Raw genomic sequence first — 27,004 nt, 5'->3', positions numbered from 1 at the left:
TTTGCATGAACTGAGAATTGATCAAAAATAGTTTTTCTGACCATTCCTTACTGGCCAGTTCTTTTCAGTGAGAGATTAAGGGTGTTTGTCAGTTTGCTGCCTTTTTTGTATAAAGTTCTCTTCTGGTTCAACAAATTTTATAGAGTAAATCACACAGTTACAAGAAAATAAATTAAATATTAATAAAATTACTAATAAAAAAACCTTTCAGAACACCCTGACATTGGGACTGAGGAGACAATAGAGCAGTTAGGGCACTTGCCTTACATATGGGCAATCAGAATTGATCCCCAGACACTGCATATGGTACCACCATGAACTGTACAAGAGTTATCCCTGAGCACATAGCCAGGAGTGAGCCATGATCACGGATGGGTGTAATCTCTCCCAAAATGAATAAATTAATAAAAGTGGCATTATTTAATTCTGTGCCACATAATAAATCTCAATATATTTCACAAAGTTGTTATAAAACAGAACAAATTTTGTAACCACTACAAAGCTAAATTAAAAATTATATACAAGTATATAAAAATTCTTGCAGACACTTGGAAAGCAACCAGTATTTTTGGATCCAAAGGAGAAAAAAATCATATAGAACCAAGAGTTACTGAACAGCAGGTAAGGAGCTTGGCTTGCATAAGAATGACCCAGACTGGGGCTGGAGCCATAGCACAGCAGGTAGGGAGTTTGCCTTGCACGTGACTGACCCAGATTTGATTCTCAGCATCACATATAGTCTCCCGATTACCTCCAGGAGTAATTCCTGAGTGTATGAGCCAGGATTAACCCCTATGCGATGCCGGTTTGACTCAAAAATAAAAAAAAGAAGAATCCAAACTGACCCTAATGCCAGTGCATGGAGCACTGACAGGGCATGAGCACCATGTTGAGGCCCAGAAATTAACTCCCCTCACCAAAACAAAAATCAAAGAGAAAATTAGAGAATATTTCTAACCTTTTTTTAGTTGTAATATAATGCATATTTAAATTAGATTATTTTATTTTTCACTTTCATTATATATTGTTTTGAAAATTCATTTTGTTGTTATTTACTTTATTGTTTAAAACTAATAAATCATTCAAAAAGTTTCCTTTTTTCCCTTTATATTCCCTTCTTTTGGAATATTCCAAATATTCTTTGGGAATACAGCCTTTATTTTTAAAGTTTTTGTTTTTGCTTTTAATTTTTAGGTCACACCTGACGATGCTCAGGACTTACTCCTGGTTCTGCACGCAGGAATTACTCCTGGCAGTGGTTTGAAGACCCTATGCAATGCTAGAAATACAACCAGATTGGTTGTGTGCAAAGTGACTACTCTACCCACTGTACTATTTCCCCAGATCTTTTATTCATTCCTTAGATCAATAATGTTGAATAAATTTCAGTGTCTTACCAGAAGGCTTTTGTTAATAGAGAACAAAGTTAAGAAGCAAATTTTCATGAGTGAATCGCAATAGAGATTATAAAATATTCAAATTTCTGCCTTGGTTCCAGGAAATATGAATCCTGTCGAAGCAATGAATAACACACTCTACTGGTTTTTGATAGACTAAATATAATATACCCCAGATGGTCTCCAATTTCTTCACATATGTTTCTGCCTAGCTGGGAGCATTGCTGTAGCACTGTTGCACTGTCCTCCTGTTTGTTGTTCATCAATTTTCTCAAGTGGGCACCAGTAACGTCTCACAATAAATTGTGAGACTTGTTATTGATCTTGGCATATCAAATACGTCATGGGTAGCTTGCCAGGCTTTGCCCTGTGGGCGAGATACTCTCAGTAGCTTGCTGGGCTCTCCAAGGGGGCAGAGGAATTAAACCCAGGTCGACCGCATGCAAGGCAAACCCCCTACCCGTTGTGCTATTGCTACAGCCCAGGGAGCATTGCTAAATCTTCTAAAAGTTACAAAGGTGTTCTAAGAATCACTGATTATAATGTAATATTTATACATACTTATATATTTAAAGATCATACAATATAGTGTTCACAAAGATGACTCCCAATAAACTTTGTGTTCTGTTATAAAAGCTAGTGTTGGTCTTTGTGAATATAATTCTGCATGAGTGATGGTATATCTCCTCCTCCAATGCTATTTTATAAAAATATATAGTGTACAATTGGTCTGTTATATGATCTGAAATTCCCATGAGAACCCTCAGCAGAATCAGAGCAGTAAAAGTTACTTCTCAGTTTCTGACTTTTGAAGAGTGAAATAAGTTAAAAACTTTTGTTGTTTTAAATTTATAAGTTTGGGTCAATGTATTATATATTAGTATGTAATTAATACAACTAGTAATAAAAACAACTATACATTTTTTATTGAAATTCTGTTGTTTGGTCAGGAGCTATATGAAATAGTAGGTTGGTAAACACACCATTCATTAAGTCTATAGATGTTCATAATGCTATAGGCCCTGAGGTAAGAAAAGACTAATTCATATGCAGGTAATCTTTACATTAGTAAGAATAAATTCTTCCTTTCATGGTTAAAATATTTCTATAAAACAACCATGTATTGTTTCCAAAATAAAATACTGTGTTATTTTGTAAAATTCAAATGGTAATTGGTTTCAATTTTGTAATCCAACATTATTAATACTTTAAGATTTTCCTTGAAGCAATATGATACATAGTGATGTCTCTACTATATAATTGTAAGACATGACCACTTGCAAATTACAAAAGTGAAATTTATATTTGCTTACAATACAAAGAAATAAATTCTAGAAGGAAGAAATCACTGCTCCAGAATAATTGCTTGTTGTAAGAATTTCAATTTTTTTAAAGAAAAAGTTGGTAGAAAATAAGCTGTCATGGCTGACCCGAGTTCGATTCCTCCGCCCCTCTCAGAGAGCCCGGGAAGCTGCCGAAAGTATCTCGCCCTCACAGCAAAGAATTGCAAGCTACCCGTGATGTATTCTATATGCCAAACACAGAAACAACAAAGTCTCCAATGGAGATGTTACTGGGCCCGCTCGAGCAAATCGATGAACAATGGGAGGACAGTGACAGTGACAGTGATATTTTTATGTTGTAATAAATAATACTTCTCTTTTTAGATTCACAATTTATGATGGATCTTTTATTCCAAGTATTGATTGATTATTTTTATACTACCTCCAAAACTTCTATACTTCAGATGTTCTTCATAGTTATGTATTTAACATTGCTTAGTGGGTTTATTTCCTTTATAAATTATAAGTTCACTAATTCTATCACTTGCATAAAACTTTTATTTTCTCAAATCAAAAATGAACATTGACTTAAGCAATGTTTAAGTTGTCTCTAGTAACAGCTTCTAATTCAGGATATATTGCCCATTCAGTTTTTCAAATGGAGTAGGTACACATTGAACATGAAACCAGGTAACAAGTGTTGTATTAGGGGCATTATAGAGATTTATTTTATGAATAAAATATGAAATTTTTATCTAGCAAACATTGTGATATAAACCACTACATAATTTTAGAACATAATATTTACTCATATATGTCAACTACATTGACATTGAATTGTATTGTTATTTATTTAATTATTAATTTTGGTTTTAGGGCCAAACTTGCTGATATTCAGGACTTACTTATTGCTCTGTGCAAAGGGAACACTCCTTGTGTGCTTAGAGTACAATATGGGGTGTCAAGAATTGAACATGGATTGGTTGTGTGCAAGACATGTGTTTTACCTGCTGTACTATATCTTATGACTGGAGCGATAGCACAGAGGGTAGGGTGTTTGCCTTGCATGCAGTGGACCAGGGTTTGATTCCTCTGTCCCTCTTGGATTGCCCGGCAAGCTACCTAGAGTATCCCGCCCGTATGGCAGAGCCTTGCAAGCCCCCTGTTGTGGTCCGATATGTCAAAAACAATAACAACAAGTCTCACAATGGATATGTTTCTGGTGCCCACTTGAGCAAATCGATGAACAACAGGAGGACAGTGCTATAGTGCTACTATAACTCAAGTCCCTAAAATTACGTTTTTAAATGTTGCATAGATTTTGTTCTGTAATAATGAATTAATTCTCCTCCTCAATCTTTTTAATTTTACTTTTCTATATTCTAATGCTAAATTTTAGGAATAGGATCTAGATTTTATAATGAGTAAAGTTTTAAGAAGAGGTTGTAGCTTTTATTGTAAGTATTTCTTCCCATTTCTTTTTCTAAATATGTATAAACTATCACAGAGTTATTCCAGAATCATTCTCGGGTAAGGCGTGTTAAAATGAAACTTTTCTTATTTCCTTAAAAAATGCAATCCAATGCACTATTTAATTTTAGTTTCATTTAAAGACAATAATCAAATTTTATTTTATTTTTTTAAATTTTAAGAGTATTATTTAAATTGATTCACAGTGAGATATACAGTTACAAAGTTGTTCATTGGTTTTAGTCATATAGTGTTCCAACACCCATTCCTTCACCTGTGTACATTTTCTACCACCAAGGTCCCCAGTTTCCCTCCCATTCCCTCTGCTCTGCCACCTGCCTACCTCTATGGCAGGCACTTACCTTCTGTCTCTCTCTCTCTCTCTCTCTCTCTCTCTCTCTCTCACTCTCTCTGTCTATATCTATCTCTGTCTCTTTCTCTGTCTCCTTTTGGACATTACAGTTTGCAATACAGATACTGAAAGTTTGTCAAATATATCTCTTTACCTACTTTCAACACTAAGTTCTTGTCCAGAGTAATCGTTTATGTTATTGTCATACTATCTCTTTTCAATCTTAACTGCCATCACTATCCGTTTATCACACCCCTCTGACACATACACAGACATACAAACACACCCCACTTGTGTCAAGCTTCACCCAGTGCTTGTTTATATAAACCTTGGAGAATTAGTCTCATATTGCTTGTATTATGTTTTTTTTAAATATCCCACAATTGAGTGCAATCATTCTATGTCTGTCTCATTTCATTCAGCATGACACACTTCATATACATTCATTTATAAGCAAATTTCACAACTTCATTTTTTTGGTGCCTGTGTATTATGCCATTATGTAGACGTACCATAGTTTCTTTAACCAATTATCTATCACTCAGCATTTGGTTTGTTTCCAGTTTCTGGCTATTGTGAATAGTACCACAAAGAACATAAAGATGCAAGTGGCATTTCTGCTGTGTTTTTGCACCCTGGGGTAGATTCTAAAAAATGGTATTACTGGTCAAATGGAAGCTCAATATATAGTTTTTTGAGAAATACCCATTATGTTTTCCAAAAGGAAATTGGGCCATTTGACATTCCCACTAAAAATGTAGGAAAGTCTCTTCCCACATTTGTGCCACCACTGGTTGTTCTTGTTCTTTTAAATGTGTGCCAGTCTCAGTGTTGTCAATGATATCTGGTTGCTGTTTTGATTTTCAATTCTCTGATGATTACTAATGTAGAGCACTTCCACAAAAGCCTCCATCCCTCTCATAGAGCCCGACAAGATACCGAGAGTATTCTGCCCAAACGGCAGAGTCTGGCAAGCTACCCGTGACATATTTGATATGCCAAAAACAGTAACAATAATGGGTCTCATTCCCCTGAAAGAGCCCCCAATACATCATTGGGCTACACTATCGCAGAACAGGGAAAAATGGAGACATTACTGGCGCCTGCTCAAGCAAATCGATGAACAACACGATGACAAGTGACAAGTGACATTTTTGATGTGCCTTTTGGAAACTTGTATTTCTTCTTTGAGCAAATTTCTGTTACTTTATTCTCCCAATTTTTGATGTGATTGAGTGTTTTTTATTTTTTTCTTGTAAAGTTCTACCAGTGTCTTATTTATCTTGGATATTAACCACTTATCTGCTTGGTATTGGGCAAAAAAGTTTTCCGTTCCATGAACTGACACTGAATCTTTGTCACTGTTTCTTTTGAGGTACAGAATCTTTCAGTTTAATATAGTCCCAATTGTTTATCTTTGATTCCATTTTCTTGGTCAGTGGCCTTTCATCTTTGAAGATGCTGCTAGTTTCAGAGTTTTGAGAGTTCTTCCTGCATTTTCCTTCAAGTACGTTATAGGCTCATTTCTGATATTTAGGTCTTTAGTCCATTTTGATCTGGATGTTGTGCGTGGCATTAGAAAAAAGTCCAAGTCCATTTTTTACTTTTTTAGTATGTAGTTTCCCAGTTTTCCCAACGCCATTTGTTGCTTTCCTATCTCTACCTCACATTCCTTGCTTTTTTTTAATCAGTGATTAAGTGATTATGTATTTGAGGGACTGTGCCAAGCTATTCAACTCTATTTCATTGGTCAGTGAATGTGTCTTTATTCCAATACCATGCTGTTTTAATTAGTACCACTTTATAATACAATTTGAAGTTGGGTAAGGTGATGCCTCCCATTATTTCTGCCAAGGATTAGTTTAGCTAAATTAATTTTATTAATTTATTAGAAGTCGGGAAAAGTATTCGTAACGCCCATCTGTCCTTCGCCAACTACAAGACCAAGATGACTGCCCTCCGACGTCCTGATGGATCCATCACATCCTCCAGAATGGCAATGGAGAAGATTATCCATGACTTCTACTCAAATCTCTTCGATAGCCATGTCCACTTGCCAACATACCAAATTCCACAGGATGGATATGTCGTTCCCAATATTCTCCCTTCCGAAATCCGACACGCCATTTCGTCGGTAAAGAAATAAACAGCACCCGGCCCAGACAAGGTCAGACCTGAACACCTGAAGAACCTGCCGTCAGTACTCATCAATACACTGGCTCGGCTCTTCACTCGCTACCTGTCTGAATGCAAGGTTCCGTCCCAATGGAAAACCAGCAGGACCGTACTACTGTTCAAGAAGGGAGACATCCATGACATTGGCAACTATCACCCGATCTGCCTATTGTCTGTCATCTACAAGTTGTTCACTCGAGTCATCCTAAATAGGATTGGCAGAACACTAGATGAAGGACAATCATGCGAGCAAGCCGGGATCCTCAAAGGATTCAGCACCATCGACCATATCCACACGATAACCAAGCTCATTGAGGTTTCTCGGGAGTTCAAGATGCCGCTCTGTTTAACGTTCATTGATTTAAAGAAGGCCTTTGATTCTGTTGAGACAGAAGCGGTCATTGAAGCCCTAGCCAATCAGGGCATTCAAGCCAATACATCAGGATCCTCCGTGAGCAGTATTGCAGATTCACTGCCAGGATCTCACCATTCTACAAAGAAGTGATCGTTGATGTCAAGAGAGGGGTGCGGCAGGGTGATAACATTTTACCGAAACTCTTCAGTGCCACCCTCGAGAACATCATGCGACGACTGGAATGGGAAGGAATGGGAGTGAAGATAGATGGTTGGCAATTACACCACCTCCGCTTTGCTGATGACATTGTTCTAATAACACCAAACATCAGCCAAGCAGCACAAATGCTGGCAGACATTGACCGTGAGTGTGGAAAGGTAGGACTACAGCTGAATCTTACGAAGGCAATGTTTATGAGAAACAGCCTCGTTCCTGATGCCCCATTCGCTCTCAACGGAACGACCATCTCCGAATGCAACAGCTATGTCTACCTAGGTCGAGAAGTCAACATGACAAATGACCTGGCACCCAAGCTGCGCAGGAGGAAGAGAGCAGCTGGGAACACCTTCAAGAACGTCGAAGAAATAGCTAAGAGGACGAAGAACCTCCGGCTCCGGGCACATCTCTTTGATTCCACTGTTCTTCCTGCATTAACATATGCCTCAGAGACCTGGGCCCTACGCAAACAAGATGAGAATGCTATTCAGGTCTCCCGAAGAAGAATAGAAGGAGCTATGCTTGGAATATCACGTTTCACTCAAATGAGAGAAAGAATTCGGAGTTCTGACATCCGTCGACAATCAAGAATCAGGGACGCTGTCTCATTTGCCAAGGTGTCGGAAATCAGATGGGCTGGTCACGTAATGAGATTTAAAGATGACCGCTGGACTACAGCTGTTACCGAATGGATTCCACGGGATGTCAAAAGACCGCATGGCCGCCCACCTACCAGATGGTCAGACTTCTTCGTCAAGATCATGAACTATCGGTTTGAGGCTCTTCATGTTCCCGGAGCGAACAGATGCCATTGGGCTACACTAGCACGCGACAGAGACAAATGGAGACGTTACTGGCGCCCGCTCGAGCAAATCGACGACTAACGGGAAGTTAAGTGATTAAGTGTTTAAGTGATTAGCTAACTTTTGTGGGGGTTAGTTGTTCCATATAAATTTCAGGAATATTTTATCTAGTTCTTTGCAAAATGTCATGGGTATCCTTAAAGGGACCACACTGAATCTTTATAATACTTTAGGAAGTATTGCAATTCTGACAATGTCATGGACTGGGAAATACATCTCAGTCCATGAGCAGGGGATGTATTTCCATTTCCTAATATCCTCTTTTATTTATTAAAGTGGTATTCTATAGTTTTCTTTGTATAGGCTCTCCCCCTCTTTGTTAAGCTGATTCTGAGATACTTTATTTCCTGAGGCACAGTTGTGAATGGGATAATTATTTTTGTGTATTTTTTAAATATTTTTATCTTTTTAACTCTTGTATATAGGAAAGCCATGGACTTTCGGTATTGATTTTGTAGCCTGCCACTTTAGTACATAAACCTATTGTTTCTAGTATTTTTGTTTGTTTGTTTGCTTTGTAGAGTCTTTAGAATTTTCTAAAAATGTTATCAGGTCATCTGTGCATAGTGATAGCTTGACTTCATTTCCTGTTTAGATGTACTTGATATCCTTTACTTGCCTAATTACTATGGCAAGTACTCCCAGTACTATATTGAGTAGAATAAATGTGAGAAGAAACCTATGAACACAGACAGTTGCAAAGATTCTCAACAAAATTTTAGGAAATAGAACATAGCAAATAGTCAAAAAGATCATATACCACAACCAGTATGATTCATCCCAGAGTTGCAAGAATTGTTTAAAATTTTTAAGGCAATGTACATAATACAACATATCAATAAATTAAAAAACATGATCACATCAATAGATGCAGAGAAAGCATTTGACAAGACCGAGTACCCATTCATGATAAAAACTCTCAATAAAATGGGAGTTGAAGGAATGTTTCTCAATATAGTTAACATCTACCACAAGCCAACGGGAAATGTTTTTCTCAATAGGAAAAAAATTAAAAGCCTTCTCTCTAAGATCAGGCACTAACAAAGGTGTCTCACTCACCATTACTATATAATATACTATTGGACATACTTTCCATAGTAGTCAGCCAAGAACGATATATCAAGGGCATCATGATAGGAATGGTAGAAGCCAAGCTTTCACTATTCACAGATGACATGACTTAGAAAAGCCTAAAGGCTCTCCAAAAATGTCTTAGAAACAATGTTTGTATACTAAAGTGGCAGGCTAAATCTTTGGTAGCCCATAGTGTTCCCTATGAACCTCCAGGAGTGATTTCTCTATGCAGAGTCAAAAATAACAACTGAACATCACTGGCAATGGCCCTCCATTCTAAATAGTCAATATTGTTAAGTTTAGTGCTGAGAGCTATTATCTTGACTTGCAAATAGCTGTCATTTTTTAAAGTAAATAATTCTTCTTAGATGCCTATGTAAATGAACGGTATGATCTGTCTCTTCTTATTAGGCCACCAATCCTATAAAATTAGGATCCCATCTTTATGATTTTATTTAACTATTGACACCTCAAAATTATATACTTATAACTACTCACAGTGTAGATTTATCAATACATAAATTTCAAGAGGGATAGAGTTCAGAACAGGATTCTCTCTTCAATTTACCTCTCAGTGCTTAGGTTCAGATGATTTGCTCTCTTCTTTCTAATAATAATGGCTATTTGGATCATACATTAAAATTGGGATGGTGGACACTTTTTCTTTCACCTTCATAGCACAGCATCTCATTATTAATGCATTTTTCCTATAGATCTTGCTCTATTTCAAGTAATTTTGATCCTTAACCTTCAGAAACATCTGACTTCATAAAATAGTAGAACCCTATCAAAGTACCTGGTCTCAATTTTTGAGTTACCTAAATTTGTTTTGAGAGAAGAAAACATAATTTTTGTAGGTAGTTAAAGAAGGATGTTATTGATGGGTTCCTAAGGCAAGAGGCATACCATGAAACTTGTTGAATTATTATAACCAAGGGCATTTTAAAACGAGGTCCCTCTGAGGAAACTCAGCAATATAAATTCATTGACTTTCTCTCTGGAGTCTTTTGAAATAAAACTCAGATCCACTGACATTTCACTTCTGTGTTTACTGGGAAAAATTAAATTACTTCTAATTGACCCATTTGGATAAAATACTCAACTGTGTGTTAATTACCTATAACTAGTCAACACAATTGTATGACATATGGCATATATATGGTGGAATAATGTAAAACAAACAGCAGTTATCAAATGAAAAGTCAATTTAAGTGTTATCTATATTGATTTGAAAAACCCTATGAAGATAAAAGAAATATGACAAATATGAATAAAATACTTAGAAAATAGAGCTTTTCTTAAGTATAAAAAAGCTCAATGAATAAATATGTAAAACATTATGTCCTTTACAGTTCCTATTTAATACACAGTCAGTATTGCCAGAGAATATTATCAATGGAAAAAAGAGTGAAGCAATAAAATACAGTGTAAAGCTAAAAGGTAAAGGCCCTCCCGTTGATCATCGATTTGCTCGAGCGGGCCCAGTAACGTCTCCATTGGAGATTTTGTTGTTACTGTGTTTGGCATATCGAATACGTCACAGGGAGCTTGCCAGGCTCTGCTGTGCGGGCGAGATACTCTCGGTAGCTTGCCGGGCTCTCCGAGAGGGGCGGAGGAATCGAACTCGGGTCAGCCATGTTGACTGCATGCAAGGCAAATGCCCTACCGCTGTGCTATCACTCCAGCCCAAAATACAGTGTAACTTACTTTTATTAGTAGCACTGCACTGTCCTTCCATTGTTCATCGATTTACTTCAGCGGGTCCAGTAACATCTCCATTATGAGACTTGTTTTTACTGTGTTTGGCATACAAATACTTCACTGGTAGCTTGCCATGCTTTGCCGTGCTGGCGAGATACTCTCGGTAGCTTGACAGACTCTCTGAGAGAAATCAAACCAGGCTTGGCCGGCCGGTCACTCGCAAGGCAAATGCCCTACTGCTGTGCTGTCACTCCAGTCCAAAACAACAAAATTACTCACTTTGTTTCCATACTCTAATAAGTTTTCTTATCCAAGTAAATTATCATTTTTAATGTTTGCTACTTTTTATTATATTCAAATTTTATGTATCCATATTCACAATCATGCTGTAATGCACGGAAATATAATCTCAAAGGCTCAATGTCTTAAAACTGGTAAGTTAAATTCTTGTATCTTTATTTTTTACAGCAGTAATAAGATTATTAAGTACAACTTTTATTTTTTTTTGGCTTTTTGGGTCACACCTGGCGATGCACAGGGATTACTCCTGGCTCTGCACTCAGGAATTACCCCTGGCAGTGCTCAGGGGACCATATGGGATGCTGGGAATTGAACCGGGGTCAGCTGCATGCAAGGCAAACGCCCTACCCAGTGTGCTATTGCACCAGCCCTAAGTACACCTTTTAGAATCTCTGATCTATCATGTGATATACCATGTGATGGAAAGCACAAAATAGCATATGTTGATAGTATCTTAGGATGGTAGTCTTTTAAATTCGTCATGTTCTTAATAACTTTTTTCTACACTTTATCTAATTCAATTTACTTTTTTTGCCATGCATCATTAATTCTGCTAAAATATCCTATAATCTTCCACATAACATTGCATCATTTTGCTTAACTTCATAAAATTTTATTAGCAAAGGCCATACATTATTCATTCCAGTTTTTATATATTTGCTATTTATTGTTCGTCTTTTTGCTCCAAGAAATACCTTAATATATTTGAGGAACTTAATATTTCCTAATAAAATTTATCTTTGTACAATTTCAAGATATATATTATCTACATGGGATGGAGCGGTAGCACAGCACGTAGAGAGTTTGACTTGCATGTGCTGACCCAGGTTGGACTCCTCGATTTGTCTCAAAGAGACTGGCAAGCTACCGAAAGTATCCTACCTGCATGGCAAGCCTGGAAAGCTCCCCGTGTTGTATTCAATATGCCAATCCATGAACAATGAGAGGACAGTGCTACAGTGCATATTATCTACATACATTTCTAATTATCTGATATTCTTATAAAAAATTGCACTGTTCCAGAGACAAATAGTTTTTCCTCAAGTGAAAGTATTAAATTTTAACCAAAAATATTTTGTTTGCAGAACAAAAAGATATTATAGGGGTTAAGATTAAGACACTAGCCTTATATGAGGCCAACCACTCTTCAAGTCACAACATCACACGTGGCTTCCAAGAATTGCCAGGACTAATTCCTGAGGACAGTTGCAGCAGTAAACTCTTGCAGGTGTGGTTCAAAACTCTCCCTCCAAAACAATAAAATAAAAAAAATCTAACTTTATTAGATTCCTCCTTTTGTTTTGTATAAAACTCATACTCAAGTATAAATAACTAATTGATAGCTTGTTAATTAAAAAACTCAAACCTTTTATAAGTTTAAATTTAAAAATGCAATGTTGATCAAAACATTCTTTTATGAAATTATTGCTACCCAATTGTTAGGGAAATACATGAATTTGTTGTTTTCAAATAATTTCTTTACTCTTCTCCCAATGAAGGTAAAAGTAATTTGAACAAGGTTTGGAATTTCAGAAGTCCCGTTTGCAAAGATTAACATATTTTGATCTTCAATTTTTCCTTATTCTTTTTGATTGCACAAATCGAAATATTTTTTATGAGAAAAATAAATTCTCAGCAGCCTTTACAAATGGATTCAGCGAACTGTGATTCATAAGAGATGACATGTCCTATAATTGCATCTGAGTATTCTCTTATGTGTGTTATGCCAGGAATATATTAAATCACACTTATAGTCCCAAACCAGTCTTTAGTGTTTTCTTTTCTGGCTAAGATCCTAACTTAGAAACCCAATAAATTTTTCTTTATATATGAAACTGTCTTTATTATCTTTACTGTTACTGTGTACATTGTTCTTTTAATAGTTCAGTGGATCCCTTTGGTGTCATTGTTATTACATCTTACAAACAGGTAAAAGAGAAGATGAAATAGTCCTCTATCGTTCGTGGTAAAATATACGGTTCCTTTAATTTTCTTCCAAAACTCAACTGTGTTACTAATTCTATTTATTTTTGACAGGAAAGCTTAGGTCTCCCGAATCGTATTGGAACAATATTTGGAAAAAGTCAATTTTTAGGTAGATTTGAAAAGTAAAAATGACTGACAAAATATCTAATTGAAATTGAACTTTTTATAGTTTACACTAATCAGATTTTCTTACCAAATAAGTTTGGTTCTCAGTTAAGCCTAGAAAATGCGATATTATATGCACACGTGTGTTTGTGTGTGTGTGCACATGTGTTTTGTGTGTGTGTGTGTGTGTGCTTGGTGTATGTATGTGTAAAAGAAGATAATGCTGGGATTCATTAGCTATAAAATTTCAATGACTATTCTTAATTTACTCTTCAAATCAATTAAATGATCTATGTTCCTGCAAAAATAACTCCATATATGACAGATAAGGTTACTTAGGACTGAACAGTTCTGATAGTTGCCAATTTTTCTTATACATATTATTATTAAATTTAAATTCATGAGTGCTTAGGATTAGAATTTGTGGTGTCATAGTACAATGGGTAGGGCCTTTGTCTTGCACATGGCCAACCCAGGTTCAATTCCTTATATCCAATATGGTACCCTGAGCATGGCCAGGATTAATTCCTGAGTGAAGAGAAAAGAATAAGTCCTGATTATCACTGGTGTAATCAAAAATGAAAAAAAAGGAAAATTAGAATTTTTTGGTTTGCCTATGGATCTCTCCCATAGGCACACCTGGCTTGGTGTCCAGAACTCATGTCTCAGCAGCGCTTAAAGGACCACCTGAATCCAGTAATCAAACCTGAGGCTCCTGCATTCATTGTGATCTATGACAATCCTTTGAGCTATACCTCAGATGTGCATTATATTTTTAGTGGTTGAAATAATAGGTGTTCAATTTCAAGCACTGTCCTTCCTTTAAGAATTAACTGATGTAATATTTTCCTAAAAATCAATAAATTTTATTTCACCACGGAAAGTCTTTTTACTTTATAAAATAATTTATTCATATTTGTATACTCAGCCATCACTTACTCTAAGAAAATATTTAAGTAAATTGCCTCCAAATTTTATAATTCAAGAAAAGTAATAGAAAAAAAACCAATGTAAATTTTCGTTGACATAACTTTTCCCAGGTAGAAAACATAGTACAGTGGGTAGGGTGCTTGCCTTTTGCGCAGCTTAGTCAGTTTCATTACTGGAAAACCCATAAGGTTCTCTTAGCTACACAAGAAGTGATACCTGAAGAACAAAGAACCAAGAGTAAGAACCAAGAACCAAGAATAAACCCTGAGCACCACCATGTGTAGTAGTGTAGCCCTTCCTCTCCCTATCCCTTTAAAGTAAAGGTAAAGGCCCTCCCGTTGATCGTCGATTTGCTCGAGCAGGCTCAGTAACGTCTCCATTGGAGACTTTGTTGTTACTGTGTTTGGCATATCGAATACTCTCGGTAGCTTGCCGGGCTCTCCGAGAGGGGCGGAGGAATCGAACTCGGGTCGGCCATGTTGGCCGCGTGTAAGGCGAACGCCCTACTGCTGTGCTATCGAGCGATAGCACAGTGGTAGGGCGTTTGCCTTGCACACGGCCAACATGGCCCTATCCCCTTAAAACACAAAAATTGCATTTATTTTCCCAGCTTTGAGTGCATGTGTTAAATCTTTGAGAAAGTCATGAATAATTATAAATCTTCATGCGTATGTACTATGTATAAATTGAAAGTGGTATATCATTTTTATTCTTTCAAAAGTAGTCTATAAAATTTTTATTAGTGCATGAATAATTTGAATATTATTTTCTATAGCATTGTATTAAAAATCAGTATATATGCATTCTCATATTATTCCCAAATTTAGTTATTTAAAAAGTAGGTCAATAGAAAAGAGAAAAACTTTCTGTGCCTTTTTGAGGATGGTCATTCAGTCATGTTAAGACAAGTAAGAGTAGTTAAAGGAAGAAATAGATAAATTGTCTCTAGGAGTCTACCTGTGGATTCCAAAGCGAGGGACACACAATGTGGGCATGTACTTTCAGTTAAAGAAATAATACTGGGAAGCTGGATTGATAGTACAATGGGTAGGCATTTGCCGTGCACACTGCTAACCTAGCTTTGATCCAGGGAATCTTATATGGTTTCCTGAGCACTACCAGGAGTAATACCTGAGTGCAGACAAGGAGTAAACCCTGAGCATCGTTAGGTGTAACACCCAAAGCCAAAATTAAATAAATAAATAAACAAACAAATACATTGGGATTTAGTTCTTTAAAAGAAAGAAAGGGAGTTCATATACTGAGATGATATATGTATTATATGTCAGGTAGGGAATATACATATATACATACACACATATTATAAATTATAGAGATATATAAAAATATAAATATTTTTATTGCTCAGTTAATGCATATGTTAAAAGCAGAGTTTTGAGGGATATTCTAATATTTTATTTTCCTTTTTTTGGCTTTTGGGAAACATGCACCTATATTAAGGCTTACTTCTGTCTATGCTAAAAAATCAGACATAAAATGATAGCACTCATTTGTGGGATATAAAAAAACATATTATGACTAATACCCAAGGACAATAGGAACAAGGGCCAGGAGGATTTGTCCATGGTTGGAAGTCTGTCTCAAGTGCTGGTGGGGAAGGCAGTTGTGATAAAGAAGGGATCACTATGGCAAGGAGATGGAAATGATCCCTCTGGATAAGAACTGTGTGATGAAAGTAGGTAAGGAACAAACATGATAACCTCACAGTACCTGTATTGCAAACTATACTTCTCCAAAGGAGAGAGAGAGAGAGAAAGAATAAAAGTGCCTTCCATAGAGGTCTACCTTCTGAAATCTGACGCACCACATTGTTGGCAAAGAAGCATAAAACAGCTGGTCCAGACAAGGTCAGACCTGAATACCTGAAGAATCTGCCACCAGTACTCATCAATATACTGGCTTTGTTATGCCAAACACAGTAACAACAAAGTCTCCAATGGAGACGTTACTGGGCCCGCTCGAGCCAATCAACGATCAACAGGAGGGCTGTTCACACACTACCTGTCTGAATGCAAGGTTCTCTCCCAATGGAATACCAGCAAGACTGTTCTGTTGTACAAGTAGGGAGACATTCATGACATTGGCAACTATCGCTAGATCTGCCTTTTGTCCATCATCTACAATTTGTTCACTCGAGTCATCCTGAATAGTATAGGAAGAACACTAGATGAAGGACAACCATGTGAGCAAGCCGGTTTCTGAAAAGGATTCAGCACGATCAACCATATCCACAAGGTGACCTAGCTCACTGAGGTTTCATGAGACTTCAAGGTGCAGCTGTGTTTAATGTTCATTGATTTAAAGGAGGCCTTTGATTCTGTTGAGACTGAAGCGGTCATTAAAGGCATAGCCAAACAGGCCATTCAAAATCAATACATCAGGATCCTCCGTGATCTGTATTATGGATTTACCCCCAGGATCTCACCATTCTACAGGGAGGTGATCATTGACATCAAAAGAGGGATTTGGCAGGGTGGTATCATTTCACCAAAATTCTTCACTGCCACCCTTGAGAACATCATGTGACGACTGGACTGGGAAGGAATGGGAGTGAAGATAGACGGTCGGCAACTACACTGCCTCCACTTTGCTGATGACATCATTCTAATAACACCAAACATTAGCCAAGTGGCACCAATGCTGGCCAACTACAACTGTGAGTGTGGATAGGTCGGACTGCAGCTGAATCTCACCAAGACTATGTTCATGAAAAATGAACTAGACCCTGACGTTCCGTTTGCTCTCAACAGAATGAGCATCTCTGAATATAGCAGCTATGTGTATCTGGGTTGAGAACTCAACATGACGAATGAATTGACGCCAGAACTGCGCAGAAGGAAGAAAGCAGGGTGGAATCCCTTCAAGAGCATCAAAGAAGTTGTTATGAGGATGAAGATCCTCCAGCTCCGGGCACATCTTTCTGACTCCACCATTCTTCCTGCACTAACATATGCCTCAGAGACCTGGGCCCTACGAAAACTGGACTAGAACACTATTTGGGTATCCCAAAGAGGAATCAAAAGAGCTATGCTTGGAATATTACATTTCATTCAAGTGAGAGAAGGAATACAGAGTTCTGATATCTGTTGACAATTCCCCAGACATCAAAAGGACACATAACCACCCACCTATGAGATGGTTATATTCTTCATCAAAACCCTGAAAAAATGGTTTGAGACTCTTCGTGTTCCTGGAGCAAACAGATACCATTGGGCAACACTAGCACATGACAAAGATGAATAGAGACGTTACTGGCACCCACTCGAGCAAATTGAAGATAAATGGGATGACAATTGACACAAGTGATATGAAAGAAAATCTATTGCTATTGAAACTCATCTGTAAAGATATGATAATTCTTATTAAAATGCCCAGATATCTGTTCTCAGACATTTGGATTTTTTCCAGATTCTGGCTATTGTAAGTAGTGCTACAATAAATACGCAAGTGCAGATGTTATTTCTACTGTGCTTTTTTGTATCTCCAGGATATATTCCCAGAACTGGTGTTGCTGGCTCAAATGGGAGCTGAATTTCTAGTTTTTTTAGAAACGTTTTGTTTTCCAAAACATCGTTTTCCAAAAAGGCTGGACCAGTCGACATTCCCACCAGCAGTGTAGGAGAGTCCCTTTCTCTACACATCCACTCCAATACCAGTTGCTTTTGTTTTTTTGGATGTGGATCAGTTTCTATGGTGTGAGAGGATATCTCATTGTTGTTTTGATCTGCATCTCTCTGATGATTAGTGATGAAGAGCATTTGTTCATGTGCCTGTTGGCCATTAGGGTTTCTTCTTTGGGAAAGTTTCTGTTCATTTCATTGCTCCATTTTCTGATTGGACTGGATGTTTTCTTCTTGTAGAGTTCAACCAGTGCCTTGTAAATTCTTGACATTAACCCCTTCTGGGAGGGGTATTGGATGACCATTCTTTCCAATTTTTTAGACTGTCTTTGTATTTTGATCACTGTTTCTCTTCAGATGCTGAAGCTTCTTAGTTTAAGGTACCCCATTTGTTTATCATGGTTTCCACTGGCTTGGTCAGTGGCATCTTGTCCTTGAAGATACCTTTAGCTTCAATGTTGTAGAGGGTTTTGCCAATCTTGTTTTCAATATACCTTATGGATTCTGGTCTGATGTTGAGATCTTTAATCCACTTTGATCTGACTTTTGTGTATGGTGTTAGGTAGAGGTCTGAGCCCAATTTTTTGCATGTGGTTGTCCAGTTTTGCCAGAGTCATTTGTTAAAGAGGCTTTCATTGTTCCACTTCGCATTTCTTGCTCCCTTATCAAAGATTATATGATCATATACTTGAGGATTTGTGTAAGATACTCAACCCTATTCTACTGGTCCATGGTTCTGATTTTGTTCCAAAACCATTATCTGTTAATTACTACTTCTTTTGTAGTACAGTTTGAGTTAGGGAATGTGATGATCGCCCATCATTCTTTCCCCAACAATTGCTCTAGCCTTTAGTGGGGGCTTGTTGTTCCGCATGAATTTCAGGAACGTTTGAATAATTTATTTAAAGAACTTCATGGTATACTCATAGGGATCACATCGAATCTTGTATAATGCTTTGTGGAGTATTGCCATTTTGACAATGTTAGTTCTCCCAATGCATGAGTAAGAGATATGTTTCGATTTCCTTGTGTCCTCTATTATTTCGCTTAGTAGCATTTTGTAGTTTTCTTCGTACATGTCCTTTACCTCTTTGGTTAAGTTGATTCTGAGGTACTTGATTTTCCAAGGCATGATTGTGAACAGGATTGCTTTTTTCATATCACTTTCTTCTCTTTCTTTATTTGCATAAGGAAAGCCATGGATTTTTGTGCATTGATTTTATAGACTGCAAATTTACTATCTTGTCCCTGTTGTTAGAGGGAAGGCTCTTAGTTTTTCCCCGTTGAGGACAATGCTTGCCATAGCTTGTGGTAGATGGCTTTGTCTATATTGAGGAAAGATCCTTCAACTCTCATTTTGCTGAGAGTTTTCAACATAAACCGGTGCTGGATCTTGTCAAATGCTTTCTCTGTATCTATTGATAAGAGCATATTGTTTTTATCTTTTCTTTTATTGATATGATGAATTATATTGATTGACTTGTGAATGCTGAACCATCCTTGCATCCCCAGGGTGAATCCCACTTGGTTGTGATATGTAGTCTTTTTGATAAATTGTTGGATTTTTTTGCTAATATTTTGTTGAAGATCTTCGCATCTGAGTTCATCAGGGATATCTACCTTTAATTTTATTTTACTGTAGTGTCTCTGTTTGTTTTTGGTATTAGGGTGATATTTGCTTCATAGATACTGGGAGAGTGTCTGTTCAATTTCCTGGAAAATATTGAAAAGGACTAACAATAGCTCCTCTTTAAATGTTTAGAAAAATTCATTAATGAGTCTATCTGGACCTGAACTTTTGTTTTTGGAAAGACTTTTGATTGATGTTTTAATTTACTTGATGGTGATAAATCTATTCAGGTACTCCAAATCTTCTTGGCTCAGCCTTGGGAGGTTATAAGTATCCAGGAATTTATTCATTTCTTCTAGGTTCTCTTGTTTCATGGCAAAGAAAGAGACTTTTAAAGGGACTTTGAGAGAGACTTTCAAAGTAATCTCTGATGATTATAGGAGAACATTGGTTTGTCCTTTCTCCCTTGTTACAGGGAGCTTAGGCAGCGAAATAGGCCAGGCCAAAGCACCATGATAGTCAACTATATGTTGAGAGCATGGTCATGGACAAATGCTGTCATGATCCAAAAGTAAGGATAAGATTAGGACCCTGCTAAGGTTAGGAAAGAATAATCTGACCTGATCACTGTACTCTGAGATAGAGGTGACTACAGGAGAGCAATTCTATAAGCTTGATGTATCTCTTACTGTGTCCATACAAAATGATTAATATTATGAATGTTTATATGTTTTTGGACTAAGGAGAGGAGAAACACACCCACAGTTGGAATTTCAGTCTTGGGAGAGTCTTCTTGCTGGATGAGAATCTGTCCTAGAAGCAACTTTCCCTGAGGGAAGGATTTTACCCCTATTGACTGTGACTACACCTAAGCCCCAACCCCTCATGCTTTGGGATTTAACTAGGTTGTATGAGGGGCATAGGGGAGCCAGAAGGAGAAAGAGAATCCAGAGCGAGAAGGAGAATGAAGTGGGATCCAGAAGGAGAATGAAGTAGCAAGGGGTAGGAAGAAGCAAGAGGAGACTCAGAGGAGAATGGAGATGGGAATGGAATAAACTGCAACTGACACCAACCAGCCTGGCCCTCATTCCTTCTATCTCCTGCCCATCGCCGTTTACCTCCCTAGGGTGGGGAAAGCAGCGAGAGACTACGAAACGTGGGCGGTGGAGAGACAGAGTGTCACTGCCCTTTTGTGGATATACAGATGATTTTTTGAATTTCTTTGGTTTCTGTAGTGATGTTACCTTTTTTATTTCTGATTCAGTTTATTAGGGTTCTATCTCTTTCCTTGTGAGTCTTGGTAGTGGTTTATCAATCTTGTTTATTTTCTCAAAGAACCAACTCTTGGTTTCATTTATCTTTTGGATTTTTTTTGGGGGGGGGGGTTCATGTCATTAACTTCTCTAAGTTTTATTATTTCTTTCCTCTTGCCTGATTTGGGCTCCTATTGTTGGTCCTTTTCTAAGATCTTGCACTGTGAAGTCAGGTTATTTATGTGGGCTCTTTTTTCCCTCCTGAGGAATGGTTGCAGAGCTATACTTTTCCCCCTTATCATTGCTTTAGCTATGTCCCACAAGTTCTGGTAGCTCGTGTCTTCATTCTCCTTTGTTTCTATGTAGCTTTTGATTTCTTCCTCGATTTCCTTCCTAACCCTCTCACCCCTTAGATGTGTGCTGAGGCTCGGAGTTCCCTCTGATGCCTTCCTGAGGCTTGTGTGGCCCTCCTTTGGCCAGACACTCCAGGGGAGCCTAGGCCAGTAGGGAGCTGTAGGGTCCGGGGGTCTGGGAGCTAAATAATTTTCATTTTGAAATAACTAACCCTCCAAGTGCAAATAAGCTTATAGTCTCAATATTGATTTTAAACTTTAGTCAATTTAAAATAACATGGAATTTTTGAAATTTAGCGCAAAAGAGTTTGCATTAATGAAATAAATGAGTTAGAGGATGGAAAGATAGTACAGCGTGTAGGGCACTTGCCTTGCACACAGCTAATCCAGGGCCCAAAACAAAATAACAAAAACAGATTAGTTTGAAACCTGGAGTGTATATTTTATTTATTTCTTGTTCGTAACACTGGAACTCTGCTTAGAGCTTACTCTTGGCTCTATGCTCAGGGTTCTGTGCTTAGGGAAACAAAAGAATGTAAAACTGAGGTTAAACTAGGTACATGCAAGACAAGCAATTTATCTATAGTAATTTTTCTCTTAACCAACATATGCTTTATTTAAGATAATTTCTATTCTTAAATGAAAATAAACAACAATGAATTTCAGTTAATCCCATTGTTCAAAGCCTCCACACTAGTTAAAGAAAAATTAAAAAACCTCAGGCTATGATTTTCTTTTTCATTAACTCATATCAAATAGATAGTATATTAATGTTTCATAACTTTCAAAATATTTATTGCATATGTGTTAAATTAATTCCTTCCAGCTCAGAAAGTCTAAGTGAAAAATGGGTAGTTTTGACTTATGCTAAACAAAAACAGTGGTATGATCTATAGTTCCGTGCAAAAGGCAATAAAGATGTGAGGTCAAACTTTAAACTGATAGCTTAAATGAGACAGAATGTCTAGGAAAAAGCATTATGTTAGTTTCAGAAACATCTTATAAATGTTTGTCAATAGGATGTACAAAGCACTTTTCCCAAAAGACAGAGACAAATGAAGTACAATATGATTTAACCACATATCAGAACAGTTTGTTTTGGTCATAGATGCTAAATTAAAAGCAGCAATCAAATCAAGAACAGAATTTATCCATAATATAAACCATGTATTGAAGTTCATCAGTACTTTAGCTGGGCTTATTGCATTATTTTCAAATTAAACATGCTAATATGACATACTGTTTTAAAATAGCTTTCCTCAAACACTGAAATACTCAAAAAACGGTCTTATTCATATTTAACATGGAAAGTGCACTGTATGTATATGTCCAGACAATTTTCATAAAATAGAAGTAAATTTTTCATTGAATAAAAGTTCCTTTTAATATCACAAGATATAGGTTGCTTTTCTCAGAAGAGCATAAAGTACAATTTATTTTTATTTAATTATAGACTAATGTTATCAGCTAACTTTTGCTATTTAGGATGGGGTAAAGGAACTAATAAAGTCTAGTCAAGAGAGTAAGACTAAAAACTTCATTCCATTCTTTTCTTACTTCCTTTTCACTTTCTGTCTTTCTCTTCCTTCCATCCTTCCCCCTCCCTCCCTCCCTCCCTCCCTCCCTCCCTTCCTTCCTTCCTTCCTTCCTTCCTTCCTTCCTTCCTTCCTTCCTTCCTTCCATCCTTCCTTCCTGCTTGCCTGCCTGCCTTCCTTCCTTCCTTCCTTCCTTCCTTCCTTCCTTCCTTCCTTCCTTCCTTCCTTCCTTCCCCACATTTCTTCCTTTCTCTCTTTTGTTTCTTGTTTATGTGGGGAGTACATAAGACTCAAGATCTACTCTTGTCTCACAGCTTAGAGGTTGTTCCTTGTGATTCTCAAGCAACTATTAGTATCTGAGGATTGAACTGAGATTTGTGACATGCAAAACATGTCTGATCTGGTAAGCTCAGTTATTCTTCGATCCTATAAACTTTGCTTATGTGATATGAATAAAAGTTTCATATCCATTTTTTAAAAGTTGACTATTAATTTTTGGTAATATACTAAATTTTGTACTTCAGAGTAACTATATTTAATCATTGTATCACTTTCATTTGTCATCTATGTGTTCTTGTTGAAAAAATTTTCAGTAAATCATACTATTATGCTTAAATCATTGGAAGAGTATAGTTGTAAGGGGACCCTAAAATAGCCTGACAGAGCCAGGTTCAATTCCTCTGCCCCTCTCAGAAAGCCTGGTAAGCTACTGAGAGTATTCAATATGCCAAACACAGTAACAAGAAGTCTCACAATGAAGACGTTACTGGGCCCGCTCGAGCAAATCAGTGAACAACGGAAGGACAGCTCCTTATACTGAATTAAATTGAATAAGAAAACCTCGTCAAATTTAAATATTTATTGCCATAACCATACCAACAAGAAAATTCACAAAATAATGCATAAGCCTTATTCACAGCTTTGTAAGTTATATACAGATAAATATATATGGATTAATTGTATTATAATCAATATTCTTTATAAAACTATTACATTCATTTAGCTTAATGGAATGGTTTAAATGTCAGAGAAATTCAATAGTCAAATACTTTCTGCAAACTTTTTTTGAAACTATTTTAATGGATAAAATGATAATATTTGGTATAATTAGGTTCAACACCTCTCCCGAAAAACATTTATTTAACAGTTTTTATTTAACAGACTACCACAGCTTTAAAAAATAACTCTTTAATAAACAGTTAAAGTAAATGTCATCTCTTACTAAACCACTTTATTTAGCGAAGAAAATGTGAATAGAAATTCAGGTACATTAGGACAGTATAATAATGCCATCACATTAATAATGCAGATGGTACTAGAAGGTTAATTACATCTAAAGTGAACAGGGTTTATTCATAATGTTCTTTCTTTAGATACTAAGCATTCCACCTCCAAAAGAAAATTTATTTACTTTCTCACCTTGTAGTTTTTGCAAAATATTCCACATGTAGATATACAGAAAGTACAATTCAAGATAATTGACTAAATCACTCATTTCACACTGGTTATCACACTTAAAATAACTTTACATTTAAAGAAATACTTAGAACATCATAAAACATTTGTTGTAATGGTGATTTCTATGCAGATATATTGGAAAAAATCCATACATATAAAATTCTGTCAGGTTGCAAAATATTATTAATTAAAAGTCTGCTTAATACACTGAAAATTTGCTATATAAAAATATATTTAGTTTAATCGCTACATCATTATATAATATGATACATGCATTACATATCATATTACTGTATTAGTTCTGTCATCACTCAACCAATAATATTGTAAGCTTAACAAAAATCATAAGCACCAATAAATTCGTTTTATGCTTCACAGTGATTGCGTTTGGTGGAGAAAGATTATTTGCCAGTAGTCAAATAATCACACAAATACACATATAAGCACAATTGAATAATAAAATAAATATTAGGTGGGAAGAAAGCATGTGATGCTGGATCTTAGCTTCAAACTTAAGTAATTTTAAGAGCTTTTTATAAGTGCTAGAATGAGTACAGAGCTGCTCATGTTCCCTTCACTACATTGTCACTTATTATTGAGAAAATTCATTCTCTTCCACTTAATAGGAAGCTTCTGGAAAGATAAAACATGGGGTTGTGATAAAGGGGATAACTATCTTTTCAGTTTAATCAGCTCAAATCAATCCTAGAAACCAATAGGTTGTTAGACATCATATACTGTCTTCAAAGATGACTGATTAATAAATAAGAATGGGCTGGAGCGATAGCACAGTGGTAGGATGTTTGCCTAACACGCGGCCCATCTGGCCAATCCAGGTTCGATTCCTCCACACCTCTCGGAGAGCCTGGCAAGATACCGAGAGTATCTTGTCCTCAAGGCAAAGCCTGGCAAGCTACCTGTGACATATTCGATATGCTAAACACAGTAACAAGTCTCACAATGGAGAGGTTACTGGGCCTGCTTGAGCAAATCGATGAACAATGCAAGGACAGAGCTACAGTGCTGTATAACCCACAGGATACTACTGTTTTATTAAAGCAGATTTCATTGTCCCTTTTGTGGGAAATGGATAAAATTTGCATAATAATGATAAGTAAAATTTGGAAAAAGTAAACTACAATTACTAGTTGGTATCAGTATTTTGTGGAATTTAAATTACTTTACCAAACAAACTACCAACAAACTAAAATGACTCATAAACCCAGTGAAAACAATTTGATTAGCAGAGCAAAAAGGGAACGGTGTGGTGAGAATCCAGAGAATAGTTTTTTTTTTTTTTTTATTGTTTGGCTTTTTGTGTCACATGCAGCCTTGTTCAGAGGTTACTCCTGACTCTGCATTTAGGAATCACTACTGGCGGTGCTCAAGGGATCATATGGATGACAGGAATCGAACCCAGATTGGCTGCGTGCAGGGCAAACAGTCTACCCCCTGTACTATCCTTCTTGCTCCAGAGAAGGGTTTTTAGTAGTGATATACCACTAGGACTTTGGTGCATTAGGTGGTGACTATTAAACACATAGATATAAGAGGCTATGCCCTTGAAATTCCATAATATTGGTCAATTATTAGCTTAGAAATGCAATAATTCTTTATTATTATCACCATCACTGTCCATTCATTGTTCATCGATTTGCTCGAGCGGGCCCAGTAACATCTCCATTGGAGACTTTGTTGTTACTGTGTTTGGCATATCGAATACGTCACAGGTAGCTTGCCAGGCTCTGCCGTGCTGGCGAGATACTCTCGGTAGCTTGCCAGGCTCTCCAAGAGGGGTGGAGGAATCAAACTCGGGTCGGCCATGTTGGCTGCATGCAAGGCAAACGCCCTACCGCTGTGCTATCGCTCCAGCCTATTTATTTATTATTTATTTATTTATTTGTTAAATTAGTATTTCAGAGAGAATACAGACTTCTCCATTGCAAAAAACAGCTAAGAAACATAGAGACCAACAAATGGAATCCATATTCAAGGGAGAACACAGCCTTGAAGAGTAAGCTTTTTAATTAGTTTTCAGTTAAGAAAAGTAGAAAAAAGAACACTAAAAAGAAAACTATTATCGTAACTTAGTTCATATATTTCAAGGTAGGCATTTTGAAAGATGCCCTGAAAAAGGTCTAGAATGCCTGGCTTAAATGCTGAGGTTATTAGAATGCCTTGGATTTCATGCTGAGGAATTCAATTCAACCATGTAGTTCAAGAGAAAAGTCATTCAATGTTTGAATTAAATTATTCATAGTGTAACAATAAGGAGCAATAGTTTGAACTTTATGCATAAAATAATTTGTCTTAGATGAATAAATATTAGAACTGGGTGTTTGGGAGTTTGCTTGTATGAAAACTATTTTTTATACTAGTGTGGCTCTAGAAGTAATGGCGGAACAAAAACAGATATGTGGACTACAGATGTGCTGGTAATATTGGTGAGTGTTACAGCTATATATCCAAAATACAGACTCAACAACACTGAAAACAAGAGATCTAAGCTGCGTCCACTGGAAATTTGTAATGACCCTGTCAAGTTGACAGGCAGAGTTTCTGGGTGTGAAGAGAATATGGGAACACTAATGGAGGGAAGAGGACACTGGCAGTGGGACTGGTGTTGAAATATTATATGCCTAAAACTAAATTATCAATAACTTTGTAAATAACAGATTTTTTTGGAATTGTTGTTAATTTTTAATTTTTCAAGTGTATTAAACAGGTAATTCCTTGAGATATTCTTCGAAGTTTAAAACTCAGGAAAGGTCTTTTTTTTTCATTTTTTTTTATTAATTCATTCATTCATTTTGAATACCCATCCCTCCACCAGTGACCATTTCCCACCACCATGGATCCCAGTATCCCTCCCATCCCCCATCCCCCCATCCCACCCTAACTCTGTGGCAGGGCATTCCCTTTTGTTCTCTCTCTCCTAATGGGTGTTGTGGATTGTAAAAGAGTAAAGCCTTATTTTCAGGGAGAAA

Source organism: Sorex fumeus, unplaced genomic scaffold (genome assembly GCF_029834395.1).
Source record: "Sorex fumeus unplaced genomic scaffold, SorFum_2.1 ptg000014l, whole genome shotgun sequence".
In the NCBI taxonomy this organism is placed as follows: domain Eukaryota; kingdom Metazoa; phylum Chordata; class Mammalia; order Eulipotyphla; family Soricidae; genus Sorex; species Sorex fumeus.
The sequence above is the reverse complement of the archived record's forward strand: the minus strand, read 5'-3'. Positions refer to the sequence as shown.